This window comes from Vicugna pacos, chromosome 6, assembly GCF_048564905.1.
Source record: "Vicugna pacos chromosome 6, VicPac4, whole genome shotgun sequence".
NCBI classification, from domain to species: Eukaryota; Metazoa; Chordata; class Mammalia; order Artiodactyla; family Camelidae; genus Vicugna; species Vicugna pacos.
Window position 1 is genome coordinate 19,278,696 of NC_132992.1, and position 15,948 is coordinate 19,294,643.

A 15,948-nucleotide genomic window follows, 5' to 3' on the forward strand; every position below is an offset into this window, starting at 1 on the left:
ACAAGTGTAATATTGTATCATAAGACAGTCACTTCTCCCATAGATCACCAGCATCATGAGGCTGGAAGTGAAGAGAGACAGATGTGGGTTCCAGTTTGTCCTCATGGCTTCCTGCTTCTCTTTGCTTCTTTCACTTCACATCCAGTTCTCCCTCCTATTCGCCAGCCCAGATGACCAAAAGCTTCCCTGTACCATCAGTCTACTTCTATTTATCTAGGGACCTGCTATCAATAATGTAACAATTTTATTATTTTAATTATATAGTAAATGCACTTTTTTTTTTTTACAGCCAGGAAGAGATTTCACAACTCTCTGATGTCATTTAATGTGTTGCAATATAACTTTGGATAAAAAATAAATTTTTAAAAACTAGAAAAAGAGAGAGAAAACATGGGAGAGTGCTTGATATTCTGCTCTGAAGCTGAGAGACAGGACATGTGATGTGTCCACTGGGGAAGGGTGGCCACAGGGCCATGACTTTGGTGAAACATCTAGAAATCAAATCACTACATGCCATAAAAATTGGTACTACATTTGCCATGTTTATATAGCTAATGGTAGTTGCCAATACATGATTCTATGACTATTTGAGAAGATACACTCAAGAAATATAATTTAGACTAAAGTCCAAGGAGGAAAATGTTTATTCTCAGAAACATATCTCCACCTCCTGTGCTGTGGACACTTAGAAACTTTAAGTCACTTTTTAAAAATTAATTTTAGAAACTATTTTTCTCCTCCTTTTATATTTTTCTGGTTTTTTTTATGGGCAATGAATTATATTTTTCTAAGCTATGATATAAAGTACCAGAAATATTTATTTTTAAAAAATGAAAAAGAAAGAAGTTAATACATAAATAAATGAATGAATGAATGAAAAGCAAACAAATTTAATAGGCGTTTTCCCAATGAGTATTACAATATAAATGACTTGATTTATACTGTTATTAATACTAAATATATATGTCCTCACTATCATTAATAAAGAATTTTAGTCACCTGAGACCATCTTATGTAATCTACTTCACTGTGAACAATGTATTCTAAAAGGCATGATAAAATTATATTTGATAGTGTATATATATATAGGAACACTCAACCTTTTCCTATGTCAACAGTCTATGTTTCTTTTTGATAGAATCATTAAGAGTTATTCCAATTAATAGATTATCTTCATGAAGGTCAGTTCTAGGCACTGACAGTTTATGGCACTGTAGCCTTTACATCATTTACTGCAAGTTTAATATATTTCCATTTTTTGCTGTTACTCAGCTTTGGCTTCTAACATGATGTGGTTTAAGACAATGTCTGAAATTGAAAAAAGTATTAATATGTAGATAGGTCTTATAGTCAGTTCATTTCAATTCACATATCATGTGATTGTCTGTTCCAGTGTGAGAATATTCTCTTGTGTCCCACGTCAGTGTTACTTTAGAACATAAGATCTAAGGGGAGAGACAGCACAGTCATTCCTGACCCCCAACCTCGTCCTAGTGCCATTAGCATTCATTGCTAAATGAATGCCGTTTAACTTAACGCGTTCATTTCCTGTCCATTTACTGCCCCCTTACGTGCCTATTTTCCTTCCTAAACCTGCTGCAAGGCATGTGGGCAACAAGCAAATTGGGGATTTGAAAAGATTTTTACTTTGTATTTCTGGAACTGAATTGCTCCTCACTGGGATTCTAGATGTGGACAGGTCTACGGCTATGTCATACTCGCAGTCGTCTTTCCTTACAGCTTCGTAACTTCCATCACATCCTCACCAAAGTGGCTTGTTCATTAATCCAATAACTTGAGTATCAGCCTTTCAGTCCATTTATTTTTTGATGACTTATGTGGATTTTTTTTTTTTTAGGAGTGATATTTGGATGCCGTTGTCATGGCTGAAAGAGAACCATGGTGCCTTATTAATCTCAGGTAAATGTTGTATTTAAGTACTTGAATGCCCTTTTATATTTATATGGTTGAAGTTCACAATGAGAAAGCACCAATTCTAAGAAATGATGTAGCTGTTGAAATGGAGCTGCCATTTTCTAAAGCATAACACCCATTTCTTGCACGAATTTTTATTCAAGATGCTGAACTGCAAACCACAGAGAATGAGATATTGGCAAAGGAGATGCTATAGAACGAACAACAACCACAAAAAATGCCTGGTGGATTCTTTAATCATATAAGTCACTGGTGAACAATAAAGCACTGTTAAGATTGCTTTAGAAATTAGGTCTTGACCTGACTTTTTGAAAAATAGCCCAAAGTAAATTGAAAACATAAATGGATACGTGTTTTTGAGAAAGGGTGGGAGAACCGCATCTCAGTATAATGAAGATGAAGCATGTCTGTTCTATCAAAGACAAACTTAAAATGAATGATAGCAACCCTAGGAGGGATGAATGATTCAATTTTAGAGTGCATAGTATCTATTCATGTCATCGGTGTATATACAAAGGGTGCATCTCTACTTGAGAATAATTTGACTAGGATGAAGAAAATCAAGCCAGGAAAGTATGCAGCTCATTCAGAGGTGATGTCACTGCCCTGCCACTTTGAGGTCACAAAGAAGCTGTGGTACATCCATGACAGTTTGCAGACGTAGCGATTTTATCTGCACAGGTCCTGCCGCACAGTTAGTTACTCTCCCCAGAATCTTCGCTTTTCTCTAGCTTCTTCACTTCACTCAGTTTTCTTTCCCTGATGCTGACCCTCCCCTTGGCACCCCTTTTCACCACCCGCCTGGCTCCGGATTTCTGGGCGTTTCCTTCCAGTGCCAGCCCGAGACTGCTGAGCCAGCACCACGTACACCCCAGGGCAAGACTCTCTGACCTTTAATCTCGGTCGTTAAGAGTCAGCACTGCTTACCACAAGGGCCAGTGACTGCGTCATTTATTAGTATGTCGACCACTTTTGTGCTTATTGCTATCGGAAGTTTCAGAAGCCAAAGTGGAAACAACGCCTGAGCCCCTGGGAGATGCCACCGCCAGGTGCTGGTAGGAGCCAGGAGCTTCAGCAGCAGGAATAGAGCAGCCTGGTGACTGCAGTGTTTTCAGGAAGTAGATTCACAAGGACAACACGAGTTAGAGAGGAGATTCAGTCAACAAACAAAAGTTAGACAACTTACAGACCAGTAATATTCTGCTACCCAGATGACAATTAACCATAACATTGCGAGTAATAAGAATCACAAAATTGCCTGGTATACAGGATATTTATATAGTTTACACTATTTAAACTTTTCTGGATGATTTGGTATTGTGCAAGGGCATGGTTTTGTTCTTTTGCTTGGTTGGTTGATTTGTTTTAATCAGAGATCACAGAATAATGACTCTGCCTCAGGACTCTGCCACTTAGAGCTGGCTTAAACACCCTGGGCTACAGCTTCTACGTCACTGAATCTGAAATAATATCTACCTTGCAGAGTCCCTTTAAGTATTTAAGATAACATTAATAGACTAGCATACACTAGGCACTCAGTAATGTATTTACTATTATAAAACTATAATTACTGTAGCATAATATATATGTAAGTATTCATATATGTATAATTACTCTGATTATATACACATATGTGTATATATGTGTATATGCATACTTTATATGTCTTTGTATAGTGTTATAAATATATATTTATAAATAGTATATAAGTGTGTGTGTGTGTGTGTATGAAGAATAATTATGTTTCAGACTAGTGCTGTCCATTTCAGTCTGTTTTTATTCAACCTAACATGATATTAACTTAGAAAGATCAGAGAGAGGTATCTTTTCACTTAAAACCATCTTTCACCCCTGACTAATTCCCCACTTGAAATACTACTGTCTCTCTCTTTCTAGTTGTGTTTCAAACTTCAGTCTGTCTTCATAGCTTTAGGCAGATGGTGCTGCCCCAGGGAAAACTGTGCTCATATCAATTTGTGCCCCATTGGCTGAATTCCTTTACGAATATAATCCCATCGTGAAATTGGAATAATTAGATAAAAGTTATCCTTGCTTTCCTTGCACTGATGGATGTGTTTACTTCACAAGCCTGTTGTTAACTGTTACCCTTTCTATATCTTCCACAAGAAGACCCTTGTCCCCTCAATTTCCCTGCACATGTTGGAATTTCCTGCTCAACTAACATCACTTCCAGGTCTTTTTTAGTTGAATACTTTAATATTTTTAATTCATTTTAGATACTTAATATACTGGGTATCAGTATATTTGCACAGTTTGAAATTAACTATAGATACAAATAGACCTCAATAATGAAAAGATGTTTATGCAAATTGACTTGTTTTTTAAGATGGTCTATCCAGCATTGTTTTGGCAATTCTCTGACAAAAAGAAGTATATTTCCATGTATAAAAAGCCTCTTAAATCCAGATAAAGTCAGAGAAGCTAGAAAACCTGTCTATATCAAATGAGAATTTCAGTTTCAGGAGGTGAAATTCCTTGAGTGTGTGTGTGTGTGTGTGAGTGTGTGTGCACATGCGCAGTTCTCACACCCCTATATTCCATAACCCGTGATTCTATAACTGCTAACATAACAGGTTTCCTGTCCTTTTTCCCATTCCGTCAGATACTGAATCAGAGTCTCAAGCTTTCTAATACAAAAAGACCTCAGAACTTCATTCTTCATCTCATTTATTCTTTTTAACAACACTATGAGATGGGTTGTGTTAGCCTCATTTTTAGAGATGTAGAAATAAGGCTCAAAAAGTTAAATAACTTACCTTAGGTCAAATAATTAATATATAGCATAGTTGGGATTAGAACTGAATTCCATTCCATCTAGGACCAAAACCCATGCTATTTCCATGAAATAGTATTTCTCCAGGGAACATGATAGAAAGGTTAATTATTTTCATCTAGAGAAGTCAAAAAATAGGAAAGGGATTTTAAAGAGGGTGTAACACTGACGTTCACAAATGGAGAAAATGCATTAAGAAAACAGAGTGGGTGTAGAAACAACTGTAGGGATGTTTAAGCTGTAATTGAAGACTAGCAAACCATTACATTTGGTTATTTTGTCTAATATGAGGGAGAGAAGTAGAGATATGTTTGGAAAAGGAGTCTGAGGACAACCTGAAAGCCTTGAATGCTGGGTTGGAGAGTTTGGACTTCATGTATGGGCTATGGGAACTAGAGGAGGCATCTGAGAAGAGAGGTGTATTTCAAGAAAAGAAGTGGCCATGTAGAAGTGGTTCACAAGGAAGAAACAGGGAAGGAGACTTAAGTTAGGAAGAACAAGTTGTCCAGCAATCAGAGTAGTCCAGGAGTGGGTAATAAAGGTTTTTAATGGGGTTGAAACCATGGGAAAGAAAGGAGGGGCTGCTGTAATGCTGGAGGAAGCTTAAACATGGAGCAGGAGGTTATTCTGAAGGAACTTCCCAACCTGTGTTTTCTTCAATAGCCCATGATTTATGTGCAAGACCTAGTCAATATACAGCTGTTGTTAAAAAACTAGAAACTGTAAATTTGGATCAGAAAGCATTGAGAAAGGTTGGGCCAATATTGTGAAGAGATGGCACAATTCTAAGTCAAAGCCACTGACACTAAAAATAACTATTACTGTCCTGAAAAGATGGGGTCAAAGTAAGAGAAAATGAAGTTGACAGGTGAATCTATATAACTAGTTTGATGTATTCTATGTTGAAATTTCATTATTGGAAGGAAAAAGAACAGTGGAAAACTTAAAGGGTTATTTAGTGAGATATTTAGAAGGACAAGGAATCCAATTGCTCTTGGTTAGTTTAGGGGCTGTCCTCTAGCCGGTCACCTCATGCCATTAAAGATAAAATAAAGTGTAAATAAAACTGAAATAACACATATAAAGCAAATACATACAATTTAGATAAAAGGAGATAGCGCAGTAGAAAATAAATGAGTTGAAATAGCAAACTAAAAATTCAGACTAGATAAGATGCAGTAAAAAGACAATAAAACAAAAAGATTAAAGAAGCTTAAAATAAATAGTAGACACTGACTTAGAATACAGACTATTTAAAGTTGAAGAATTCAGCTAAGAGAACACCCTTTTTAAAAAGATGGGAAATGAAGAAGTCCTGCAGAACTCAGAGCTAACCCTTGGGGCAAATCGAGCTATATCAATTCCCAGCAGTCACCCTGCTACACATCTTCCTCGTGGGGCTGGGCTTCACTCCAGAGGGTCACCACTGAGTACATTGCCCCCGGCTAATGCACTCAGGTGAAGAGACCTTGAGAGATTTGTCCTTCAGGAAGAAGGCTTTCATTTTCAACACCTGGGCTTCTTTATCAGGTTGATAAACAATTGCAGTGGCACAATTCCAGCCAATTTTTCTACCCAGGTCCTACAACTTAGCTAAGTCTCTCCCAAACAAAACAAGGAGATGAATTCAGAATATTCAGCAGCTGATTGAATGTATGGAAACAAAGGAATGAAAAAAAAAAAAAAACAACCAAAAGAAGGTTCCAGTTTTAACAAGTTTTCATTTAAGGCTCTGGAAGTCAACAAGAGTCATTTACAAATGTGAGATATATTGCCTTCTCATTTGTGACCCCATTAATACTGTAAGAGAACAGTTCACAGATAAACACATGGAGACAAATAAGCAAGAACCACTATTAGAGAAACATTTGTGTCTCTAGTTAATTGATTATTGGAAAGTATCACACTTCTTATAAATTTTACCAGTCAATCTCTTAGAGCCATCGATGAACCAATGACTCAAAAATTCTGCTTAGTTATCAATCTTCCAGTAAGGCTGGACCTTTTACATGGGCCAACAGAAAACCAAAGGCAGTCAGCTCTATGGTGGCTAGTTGTGGTTACCGCCAAGGATGTGAAGGTGTACCTTTGGAACAGCCTGCTGGACTTGGCTACTGGCTCTGCCGTTTCCCGGCTAGACAGTCTCTGGCAAGATACTTCCACCTTCATGTACCTCAGGCTCTTTATCTGTCAAATGGGAATAATGCTATAGGGTGGTTATGAAGAACAAATGCATTAATCCATGTAAGGGACTTAGCACCCTGCCTTGCACATAAAATATGCTCAGTAAATATTTGCTCTTAGTATTATTCCAATAGCAACAGCTTGATGTTTGGAAAAGATGATAGAGTATCTTGAATGTTTAAAAGAAACTTAAAAATGTAGTGAAGCATCTAGATAACAACTGTAAACCTAGGACAAATGAAAACAAATCTCAATCTTAAGACAAAATTTCTAATACCAACACCTAACCTATCTTAAGAAAGTTTTGACAAAATGTGGTTAAAGATAAAGGGGACAAAAATAATAAGAGCTAGCATTTATTGCATACTTACTATAAGCCAGGTGCTGTTCTAAGCCTTTTATGTTTATGAGATTATTGACTCCTAATAACAGTGGTATGAGATAGGTACTATGATAATCTACCCAATTTACTGATGAAAAGTGGACTGGTTAAGTAACTTGCTAATACAGCTAATTTGCAGAGGAGCTGGAATCAGAAACACAGGCATGAGGTGGCAGAGCCAGCTTGTTTAAAAGCCAAACCCTCTTAGAGAATTCAAGTCTTCTAATGAAGTAAAGTTGAATTTTCTCCTCGTCCCAGAAGACCATGTTTATTGGGTGGATAGTCTTTCCTAACCTATCTTCCTCTGTGATTCAGTAGTGGAAATTCTGTTTCTGTGAGCTTTATTGATGGGACCCTTGGTTTCTGTCTCCTCTCCCATTCTCCCACTCTCTCCTCTTGAGCGGCGTGTGAGTCACAGCTAGAGTGAGACACCTAAGGGAGAGAGACTAAATCTGGATTAAGATCTACATACCAAAAAATGACCATTTCAAAGCCCGTTAGATTGAAGCTTTTATTTACTTTCAAAATGGATTTGCATGTAATAGAAAGATAGATAGGTAGATATTACTAGTCCCAGAAATCAACACCATTCTGTTTACAGTACATATTGTGTTTTCAGTATTGTTCAAAAACAAGTTCTCAGTAGTCAGCCACAGATCACACTTGAGATTTATTTATTCTCTTCTTGACATTTTGAATAGTTGAACCCATTTGCTTTTCTGCCATCCTTACCCTCTCCTGCCATCCCATTCTGTAGACATAAAACTATAAAATAAAACCCTCTGGCACAAAACGCAGAGGAGGTAATGGCCTCAGGTTGAGCAAACAGCTACCAGCAAGATACCTTTAAGACATATAAATAAAAGCTGGATAAGCAGAGAATATGCCAGCTTGGAAAGAGATAAAATTGTGACTCCATCACCTCAGAGGGACTACAACACAGAAATAGCAACAGAATATTGTAATCACCATCCCACCCATTGATTTATGGAGCCAGGGTTCCAGGGGCCCCATACAGCTAGTATGCCAAAGGCATAATGCAGCACTACCTAATCAATTCATGGGTGACCCCACAGCATCCATCGATGCAGGTCACAGTCATTTTTAATTCACTGTGAAAGAAGAGCTTTTAAGGAAGCCCTTTAATCAAATGTAATTAGTCTGGAGGGTGATGGAGGACCCATTTAGCCATGCCTATGTGAAATGACATAAAGTAACCCCAAGCAGGGTTAGCCTTGGGGCATCTTATTTACCAAATCAACTTTAGTTAATTTTATGCTTAGTTCAAAAAAAGCGTAAGAGCCATGTCTTTCCTTTACTTACCTAACTTGATCCCGGCCCATTGCAGTGACCAAAGAGGTTCTCGTGGTTTGCCTTTCTGCACTCTACCTCATAGTTACAAAGAGAAGCACAATTATTCTCACTGAAAGTGCATAATATTTTCTTTCTGATTTATTTCTTGTGATAAAAATAAACTTGAAAAATGTAGAGAATGGCGTAGGAAAAAAAATACCCAACAACATTCAGCAATAACTACCGTTAATATTTTGATATCTGGCCTTCCACTTCTTCCTTCTTGGCCTTTATGTAGATTGACAGTATCTTGAGCTTTCCTTTTCTGTGCTTTCTTAGTTTTGAGCCTTCCCTTAGTTAGAGAAATGCACATGGCCCCCAGAATTAGGGTTCTAATAACAAGAAGGCAAAGACACAGTCAACTAGCAAACTTTAATCTGCTTGACCGATACAGTGGGCAGTTAGAATGGAAGTAGAAGACCTGAAAGGAACCAGACTTAACGTTTGTGACATCAGGATGATAGACTGAGGAGAGATTGGGTCTGAGTTACCCAGCCCTGGGGAGACTGAGCGAGGCTCACTCGGGAGTGCGCAGACATAAGCTGCGACAAGTCATGGGTGGGTGGGGTGGTGAGCAGATGACCGGACTGGAGAGACCGTGTCCAGGGCAGTCACAGGAGGGTCACTGGATCCATCCTGTCCCAGCACCTCTGAGAAGGTGAGCCAGTGTCTGCCGGCCTCCTAAGTCAAGTCATCACTTTTGACATCTGTGCTGATGAGACCTGTTAACCAGTCTTGTAACTCTTGAGAGAGGACCTAGAGAGCAGGCTAGCTAGTCAACAGTGTTCCCGGGAGTAAATAGAAGGCCTGCATTTTCAACCCTCAGACAAGGGTGAACAACTCACATTTTCATATTTGTGGATTTTGTTAGGCTACCAGGAAGTCCTTGCCTGTTATTGTGAAAAGACTTTAATCTCCTTTGCGTTCCTCAGAAAAATGAATCCTAAGGAGTCTCTTTCTATCAGAGGTATTTTGAAATATATGTATGTTCCTTATTTAAGCCTACGATCACTGGATTATGACTTTAATTAACATGAGAAAGATGACTCAGAATTTCACAGCTTTTTGCCACCATGATCATATTGTACTCAAGCATATTATTCTGAGAGCTGCAAAAAAGAATTTGAATATGTTTGACATATAATAACAAACACTGGGCTGGCAGACATATGGCGAAAGGATATGTATGGTTGCATGTGGAGAGTATCAATGGCGTCATTTGTTCAGCTCCAAATCTCTTGGGAACAGTCCAGTTCTCCTTCAAACTCAGGCACACTGGTGCTCTGTGTGAGGAAAGAAGAGCTTCCTCCACCCTGATCCATGTTGCTGTGGCAATCACATCCATCAGCTCCAGTACGGGTCCTGGTAGGATGCCCATGGGAGTGGAGGGACTGGCTTTGTGCTACTCCGCTGCTTTTCCCAGAGGGCCGGGCTGGCAGCGGGTTGCTACCTAACCATGAGAGAGCTTGCCCCTGGGGAGGTAAACAAATGTACTCTCTAGTTTGGAAAAAGTAAGAACCAGATTTTATGCTTCTGATATGTACTGGAAAACATACCACTGTTTCTGTTTTATCGGTGAAGGGGTAAATAGCACCAGGTTTTCCAGCTGGCCCATAACCCTCAGAGCATTAGAGTCTGAAGTCAGAAATTCCCAAAGCCTGGTTTCCGGTGCACATGTTGGGGCTTCCTGCCAGTTCGATCCATGGTCACCATCCTTTATCTCCTTCTTTCACATTCTTTTTCTCTTTGTAACCCTTGTCCATGGCAGCTGCTTTATGAATTTTCATTGACTACATAATAAAGCAAAGTGTGGCCCCTGCACATGCAGCTGTCTGAGACTTTTCTCCCCGTCAGTAAATGAGGGGTTAGACTAGATAATTTCTAAGTTGTCTTCAAGCTCCAAAATCTTCTGAGGTTATGCCGGCAGCCTTTTACCTGTATGACCCAGTTTTCTGTCTGAGCTGCTCTTTCCTGGAACAGCTGGGAGGGGACCCTTAAAGGGTTCATGAGCCCTGAAATCTGGGGCTTCATCTGTAATATTGTACACCCAAAGAAAGGATTTGCCGACTGAAGGAGGGGAGCAGTGTAGAGCAAGGCAGCCTGAAGGCAAACTGTAACAGTGTAAGCCAGGCCAGGGCGCAGGACAGAGACTCTGGTCCACATGAGCAGTGCAGTCGTGAGGGGTTGCTGTGGGTCAGGAGGGCTCACACAAAAAAGCCACTTCCTGTGCCCTCATTCTCTGTTTTCCAACGTCCTGTTCCTGTGACACTAATTTGACTTCCCAATGCCAAGAAACAGGGTAGATTGCTCTAATCAATGGAAAAGCATATTTTACGTTATCTGTTAATTATTTAATGCTCTAATTTAAACACTGTGGTAGACTGAACAGTGGTCCCCAAGGGTATCCAGGCCCTGATCCCTAGAACCCGTGAATGTTACCTTATATAGGAAAAGTGGCTTTGCAGATGTGACTAAGCTAAGGATATTGAGATGGAGAGATTATCCTTCATTATCCGGGGGGGGGACCTAAATGTAATCAATGTAATTACTAGAGGGAAACAGGGAAAGAATGGACACAAAAGAATAAGGCAATGTGATGACAGAAGCAAGATGCCATGCTGCTGGCTTGAAAGATGGAGGAAAGGGCCACAAGCCAGAAAGGGCAATAGATGCCTGGGGCAGCCTCTGGAAGCTGGAAGAGACAAGGATGGATTCTCCCCTGGATCCTCCAGAAAGAACCAGCTTAAACCTTGACTCTGGCCCGGTGAAACTGGCATAGAGCTGCTGCTGCTTTTTTATTTTTGTATTCAAAATGTGTTTATTGGACGGTTTCCCATTCATCTTGACTCAGGGAGATTTTAGTGCTGCTTCCATCTGAAGAAGCATCCTTCTGTAAGCCTTGCTTTTCCTCCTGTAGACTGGCAGAGGACAGTAGAGCAACCAACACACAAAGCTACTTTTGTGCATGGCCAAAGACGGTGGTGATTTTATAGCATCCTGGGCATTTCATATCCCTGAAACAGGAATTATGACATAGGACTTCTGGTCTCTAGACTGCAAGAGAACTTGTGTTGTTTTAAGCCACTAAATTTATAGTACTTTGTTACAGCAGCAATAAGAAACTAATATAAACCCCCTTGTAATGTCAGTACCAACAGTTCCTGGTTGAAGAGTCTAATGGCTTTTAGCTAGTCTAAGAAATAAAAATCAAAAATCTAGTTTCTGGGTATGCAGACCCTGGACCTTCGAAGAAACCCCACTCACCTCAGGCAGCGCGTTCCACTTTGTTTCCCACCCCCAGTCAGACTGCAGTAGGATGTGGTTTTTCCCTGCTAGTGGGCCTCTGAAAAAGACCTTGGTTGGTTGACTTTGCATGTAACTATAAGGAATCTAATAGGGTTTAACAAAAACAAGCCAAAAGAAAGTACCAAGTTTACATATTGGTAAGAGATGCACCTACTCTCATTCAAATGCAGCTGTTCCCTTGCACTCCCTTATTACCGATGCCCTTATTAATCTTCTACAGGCGTCAGTGCCACCCAGCCCTGTCTAGACTGGCTGAGAGACTCCTATTTCTCAAACTTTAATATCCGTAATAGTATGCATAGGAATCACCTGGGGATCTTGTTAAGATGCAAATTCTGATTCAATAGGTCTGAGGTGGGACTCAAAATTCGAAATTCTAATGAGCTCCCAAGTGATACCAGGGCTGCTGGTCTGCTGACCACACTTTAAGCAGCAAGGTGCTGAACCACAATCTGGAAGTTTCGCCCTAAGGTAGAGTCAAACCGGCACATCCAATATCAGAATTTTGTGTAATTTTCAAACTCTTGCAGAATTTACTTTGAAATACCTTCTCTAGATGTGGTGCCTTAGCTCTCCCTCCCTGGTCCTGTCCTGTGCATTCAGTACTTCCTGTATGCCTCCATCTGTAGAACACCCCTTGGTCCCTTCCTGGCCTTGTGAAGAGTCTTTTCTCATGGGTAGGCACTGAGCTTGCATGGATCTCTTATGCCTTTCCTAAAAGTCAGGACTCCTCCAGTTCCCTGGGATCTTACCTAAAATATTCTGCTCTATCCGGTTCAGACACATCCCTAGGTTAAGACTTGCTCAGCCTTTAGATAAAGCATGCTTCTCTTGATTTTGAGTTTATATCTAGGCTCAGACTCACCAGGATCTTGGCTTTCATGAGCAGGCATGGGTCCACCATCACCCCACAAGCTGACCTACCTTTGTAGGCTCCCAGCAATGCCTCAGATCCTATTTTTATCTCTTCCTGTTTTAAAATTGCTACTCCCTATTGCATTCCCTATTGGTTCCAATTTCTGGTTTGAGTAATGACTCTGGCTTTGGTTAATGTAAGGAGCCCTGAAAACTGGCATGCCCTGTGCTTCATAAAGGATCAAATATTTCCTCCTCCACCTGCTGTGGGTTCGTCCACTCAGCCCGCTTCCTCTGGTCTCTATCAGAGGGCTTCCCAGCTCTCTGCTGCCCTCTCCTGGCCTCCAGTAGCACTGTGTTCACATCAGACTTTGGAGCACCAAAGCCAATTCCAGATGACAGTCCCTGAAGGATCTAAGAGCCCTAACAAGTGGACCAGACTCGTAAGATGAACTGGATATCTACCATCTTTATCAATATTTTTAAAAATAAGAATTTCAACAGAGGTATCGAAAGAGAACATCCCTAACATTCATTGCAAACAGAATGAATAGCAAAAGAGCAAGAAGCATAGAGGGAAACTTCGGAGCATATTTAAAGAAGACAGCGTTAGGACAAGTGAATTCCCCATCAGGGGACGTTCAGTAGTGAACGAGGATCTTCAAAGAGACAAAACTGTTTAATCTGCCATTTTTACTGGCAGGTATTGAAAACAGTACAATATTTGTATTTATACCAGCAAGTTTTCTCCACCAAATGTCTTGTAAATATTGTAATGTTTTCAAATGTAATATAGGCTTAGATTTGCTCTGAAATGTGAAATGAACATGAAAAAAAAAAAAAAAGACAGTGAATACCAGTTTGGCCCTACCAGTGGCTCCCAGTCCTAGCCGGAAGGGTATCAAGGCATATTGCTTTCTGGGTGCCGTTGCGGGCTAAATAAGAATCCCTCAGGTTGGTACTGATGACTTAGACTTCTAAGTCTCCCCTGGTGATTCCAATGAATATTAAGAGCACTTTGGTTAGACTATAAAGTATAAGAGGTGGTGGGCTAAAACCAGGGTCATAGTATGGGAAATATTAAATGAGATATTTGTCATTTGCAGAAAGTTTTTGAATCTCTTTTAAAGAGCTGTCCCTAGCAGACCCCACGTAGAAGTATATACCTTGAGTTTACAGACCAGTTCCTGAGCCTCCCAGCTGGACTTTGTTCTCAGGCCTGACCCCGTAATTCTGTACTTGCTCAGCCTTCCCTCATTAGGTGACCCTCAGGGAGGTTGGATGCCTCCTCCCTGTAGGTGCCACCCCTCCGTCCCAGCAGTGCTGTCTCAGACCAGCTCGGGAAGCCCCTCCAGCTTCGTGCACTGCAGGCAGCACTCCTCTCCCCCTAAGCCAGTGCGCCCTGCTCTGCGGGGAGACCCAGATGGTAAAGGTTGGGGTGAGGGAGACAAGTGGAGTTAAACTAACAAGCAACACAGTGGGGCTCTGTGATACTGTTGTCACCACGAATGTCGCCCCTATAATGTTCTGGTTCCATAAAAGCGATGGCCTCTCACCTTAGCCACGATCTTTCCCACCCTTCCTTTCTGTCCTACTCAGTATGATAATCGCCTTCCCCAGAAGACTTCCCTGACCACCCCACCTCTTGCTCAAAGCCCTCCAGCGCCTCTATTGTGTATCATTATTTTGCACTTAACATGCTATAATTTTCTTTTCTTCAATTGTGTACATTCTCTATCTTACTTAACTTTTTGTTTAGTTAGCTGCTATATTGCAAGGTTATCTCATCTTCTTTATGCTTCTTTATTATCTGGGAAACACAAAGCAGGGTGCCTTGCACCTAGTGGGTGTTCAGTTAGAATTTGCTAATTGAGTTTCCTTCAAGCATCACTGACTCAGTCCATGCATATAAAATCCAAACCCTGCTAACCATCATTCTGGACTTGATTTTTTCCCCCAGGGCTTATCCAGTCTCCCCTATTCTTCAGAAGTCAGGCTCCATGTTTCCTACCTCCTTCAGCACACAATCATTTCAATTATCTAACTAACCTCAAGCTGCCTTTTCTCCCTCCCTGTGTTTACTCTGCTTAGCTAGAAGATTGCTGGCAAACTCAAATTTGCATTTTTAATCAGGCATTGCATCGGATTTTTGCTCTATTATTGTAAGTCCTTCTTACATTTAAGCTGCTACTTGGTGTATGGGTGACAGCATAAACGTAAATAAGGAAGTAATTTGGTTTTCTTCATCTTTAAAAAAAAATTTCTAAGCCTTAGAGGAGCACTTTTCCTTCCTCGCCTGGAAATGTTGCCAGTTATTTTTAAGGTGAAAACAAAGGCTTGCCTGGGGCAAAACTCTCCTTATTCAAGCCCCTTCTAGGAACAAGTGTTATTTAAATTCAGTTAAAGCTTTGCCCAGGGTTCATTTCCGGAGGGAAGGGAAACAATGCACTTTGTTTGCTCTGTTCCACCAGCCACAGTGCTCCCCCCCTTGTAATTCTTGTCCATCACAGCTGGTTCCTGATCCTGGAATGGATCAGGATAAATCTGATCCTGGCTAAGCGGCCCAATTCCGGGAAGACTCGAGCTCTGCATTGGTGGCATGGAGCTGCTTTTGCCCGCCAGCTTTCTCTGGTCATCTCACCTTCTATGCAGTGGGGTTCCCCCATCTCGGGTGTCTGGCCTCCCCTATCATCTAAGTGAACCACACAACCTACAGAAGATCCTTATCACCCCCTGATTTAGGCTCTTGGTTCCCTCTTCTGATGTTCTTTGACACTGCCACCCCACCGCAGAAGCACCCGAAGTGAGCCTCCATCTCTCCCCTCTCTCTGCTACCCCACTCCTGAGTCTGCCAGCCCCTGAATGATCTGAGCCTGAAAATTTGATCATCTGAAATGGAATCCGAATTATCCCTGCTCTTCAAATCAACTGAAAATATAAAGTGACCACAAACCATAAACATAAAGGCAACAGGATACCCAGCCGCGTGGGAAGCGGATAAAGGTCTGCAGGGAGTTGAGGGAGGAGATGAATCTTAAGTCACAGGCTCCACCAGCTCTACCAGGAACTCATATTATTTCTTCATGCCAAGTTTTTCACATCCGCAAAATAAATATAACTAGACCCCCAGACTATTTTA

At 40.7% G+C, this 15,948-nt stretch overlaps 1 pseudogene; it reads right to left on the minus strand.

Moving 5' to 3' along the window:
- Window positions 1-11,506: 11,506 nt before the first annotated feature.
- Window positions 11,507-12,858, minus strand: LOC116277973 (small ribosomal subunit protein eS27-like; annotated as a pseudogene).
- Window positions 12,859-15,948: the final 3,090 nt, after the last annotated feature.